Source organism: Kogia breviceps, chromosome 1 (genome assembly GCF_026419965.1).
Source record: "Kogia breviceps isolate mKogBre1 chromosome 1, mKogBre1 haplotype 1, whole genome shotgun sequence".
Classification (NCBI taxonomy): Eukaryota; Metazoa; Chordata; class Mammalia; order Artiodactyla; family Physeteridae; genus Kogia; species Kogia breviceps.
Genome location: NC_081310.1, coordinates 125547029 through 125550769, shown reverse-complemented (window position 1 = coordinate 125550769; position 3741 = coordinate 125547029).

The following is a 3741-nucleotide window of genomic DNA, read 5'->3' as shown; positions in this document are numbered from 1 at the left end:
TGCTAGTTTAAGCGTGTAGGTATATCTCCTTGGCCCAACTCAAAACGTAGATGTTTATTCCATTATGTGAGCGGGTCACTGGGCAATTTCAGCTTTCTTTTCATTTGGAAAAGAATCTCAGTAGTTAAGTTTATTCAACATATAAATCTCTTAAAACCCATGCACTTAAATGCTTGTGGTTGTGTGGGATATTATCAGTGTCAGGGATGAGCAGAGTTGAAGGCATTTGGGGTCAGTCTACTTTCTTTAAATCTTCTCCAAACATTTTAGGTTTGGCAAAACTTGAAATGCATTTCGCCAAACCCCTGCGCCTGTAATTTGTAAACCCCTGCGTATTTTCAGGGAAATGTAGTCCATATGTTTCTGATTGATTTACACTTAACTCATCTAAATGTTGTTTTGCTAGTGTTATTTGATGTCCAAAGGGCCTCAGAGCCTGTTTCTGTCTGTCTAAGCTGCTTTTTCCCTCATGAGACTTGGGAAGATCTGTTTTGCCAAGAGTAAACTAAGTCGAACACGGCAGCGCCCCTCCCTGCCCCCATCCTCCACATTTGGATCAGACTTGGGTTGTGTCTGAAACACTGATCTGAGGGAGTTGCACGCGGCTTTGAAGTTGACCAAACACTCTACACTGAATTTCACTATGAGGAATCAGAACCCAAAGCCTCCCCCTTGGGGACCATGACCAATAATACCAGCACAGAGACCAGTACCCACACCAGGCCAACTTTCCAGCCTGGCCTGTCCCTAATGGCACTGGCTGCCACCAGCCAACCACCCCATCTCTATGGCCCCTTCCATTAGGACACATCCATCAAAGCTTCACTGGGAGGAGTAGAATACAGTGAATAAAAGCTATCGGCCCTCTTGCTAGATCTTGCAGAGCAAGACTGTGGTTTTCAAACTAAACAAACGAAATCCTCAACTAGCACCCCACATCACTGAACCTTAATTTTAATAGTCTGCATTTGCTTTGCAAATGAGTCCAAAAATTACCAAGCCACAAACCCTGGCAATCTTACCCACTGCCAGAAGGGGTGGGCAAAAGTAATCAGGCCTCCACTGCGGTAGAAGTGGGCTGAGGGTGTTGCTGGAATTTAGATGGCGCCCACAATTTTGGACACATGATAACTAGAAATGGGGACATACTCATTGCAACTCTTTGATTCATCGTTGAGGGAAATAGCACTTTATTTCAGAGGAAACGCTGTAATGGGCATTCGATCATGTTCAAGTACAGCCTATTCAGAATGAAGATATTTGAGATAAAGAGGAACTAGGTGGCTCTGTAAAACACTGTGAGGAGTTGTCTCCTCTATATGAAGAGTTGCAGCTCTGAGATTACTATGGCATTGACTTAGAGGCCAGCCTGAGATGCTTCTGTTTCTTGTTGGACCCTGAAAGGAACTGGGGAACCTAGGTTCTAGGTGAAGGGGACACGGACATAGCATTTAATTGGGGGAAAGTAGGCTGACCCTGAAACGTGGGGCAAGTTAGGGGCTAAGGACAAAGATAGCTCAGACTCCCTACCTCCAGGGTTTAAGCTTTTTGTTTCTATTTTGTGCTCTCTTTAAGCTCTCAGAAAATCTTGATCACTGCTATAGGCTGGTCTTGATTATGTTCTGCTGTAGGGGAGGGGCGTCTGTGTTTATGCTGGGGGGATCCAGCGGGACTGAGACAGAATGTAACACAGTCCAGGGCAATATGACAAGTGACAAACAGAACTGACCTCTAGAATGTGAACATATTCCTGGGGCATTTACCTGGGTTGGGAGGGACACACTGAAGACTGGCTTTCCTGCAGCCTCCGGGCATGGATGCTGAGTTAAGAGCAGAGTTCAGCCTTGATGGCTGGAGAACCTGGGGACACCAGCCTCACATCACTGTTAACTCGAGTGGGTGGTCTAATGGCATTATTTGCAAATCTTACGCTGGGCAACCGTGGTGCTGCCACAAGGTCCCCCATGCTGGAGCCATGCAGGACACAGCCACATGGGCCACAGCTTCTCCGGCCTCCCTGAGCCAACAGTGTGCCTGTCTGGACTGCATGCTATCCCCCGACCCTACTGTATATGAACTGCATTTTACTGTCAAGCCGTCAACCCACATTGAAGGCTGGGAAGTACATCTCCTGTTAGCATGTTGTGAGGCCATCTCTTACAATCTTACAGTCTCCCTTGGTGACTCTCTAAGGAGGAACTTCCTCCTGATCTTAGTCCCAGAAGTAGTTTAGCTTCTCCTGAGGGCGTGGTTGTATTTTGTTTGTGTGTTTACTTTTTTTTTTTCATTTTTAAGTTACAAATTTAAAAAATTGTGGTAAAATACATATAACATAGAATTTACCATCTTAACCATTTTTAGATTTACAGTTCAGTGGCATTAGGTACACTCACCATATTATGCAACCATCACCACTGTCCATCTCCTGAACTCTTTTCATCTTCCCAAACTGAAACCCTGTACCCGTTAGACGTTAATTCCCCATTTCCTTCTCCCCTAGCCCCTGGAAACCGCCATTCTACATTCTGTCTTGATGAATCTGACTACTACAGGTACCTCATAAGTGGAATCATATACAGTAAGTCCCCTACATATGAACCTTCAAGTTGCAACCTTTCAAAGATGTGAACTTGCATGCCAGCCCCTGTATGCCAGCTGTTGTACTGTACAACTGTACTTTTCAAGGTACTGTACTGTAAAATTAAAAACGTTCTCTTTATTTTGTGTGTTTGTTTTTTATGTATTATTTGTGTGAAAAGTATTATAAACCTGTTACAGTACAGTGCTATATAGCCGATTGTGTTCATTGTGTACCTGGGCTAACTTTGTTGGACTTATGAACAGATTGGACTTACGAACACGCTCTTGGAACAGAACTCGTGTGTACGGGACTTACGGTAGTATTTGTCCTCTTGCGACTGGCTCATTTCACAGACCGCGTTTGTTCTTCTCTTTTCATGGCCACTGAATTCTCAAACAAATCATATCCACTCCATGCCCACCCTCAACCTTTTGTTTGGCCATGGCAGCTAGAAAACAAAGCCAAATCTATGCCTGATCCACAATAAGCATGTGTGATTGGGATTTTTGTTGTAGTCACATCTTTTATACCATTTTCTTTTTATTTCTAACCTACCTGTAGTTTATCGTACAGGCGTTTCTGCTGTAAGGTGTCTCCAACCCCCTTTGTAACAAGGCAGGTTGCACATGTATAAATACCCACAGTAGGTGATGGAAAGATTTAGGGGGTCGGGCCATGCACTCGGTGAAGTGGGGTCCCCAGGCCAGCGGGATGCCAGTCCGTGTGGTTGGGTCCATCCTTGCTGGGATGCACATGGTGCCACGGCCTTGGTGAGCTTGTCAGGCTGCTGCTGGTCTTTTCTGCACTGACTTCCTCACTCTGAAGGCAGTGCATTCAGCCCATGGCTGAGAAGCCCGGGGACGTTTCTTATAACCAGATGCACAAGCACTAGCAATACCTCCCTCCCTCAGGGACCCCACTTAGCACTGTCTCTCAGACGTACGTGCTTTGCATGCTGGTGTGGGCTAGCCACACTGACCAGGGTGCAGAGGAAGTTAGGGGATAGCATTGGGGCTGAGGCCAGGGTTGGAGTATTTAAAGCTAATGCTACCAAGCTAGGATCTGAGTTGTTTTTATTGGAGTTATGTTTCCACATGAGCAATTTGTTGGTGGCCATTAGGCCCTGATGGGTCCATTTCTTATGGCTCATTCTGAGCTGT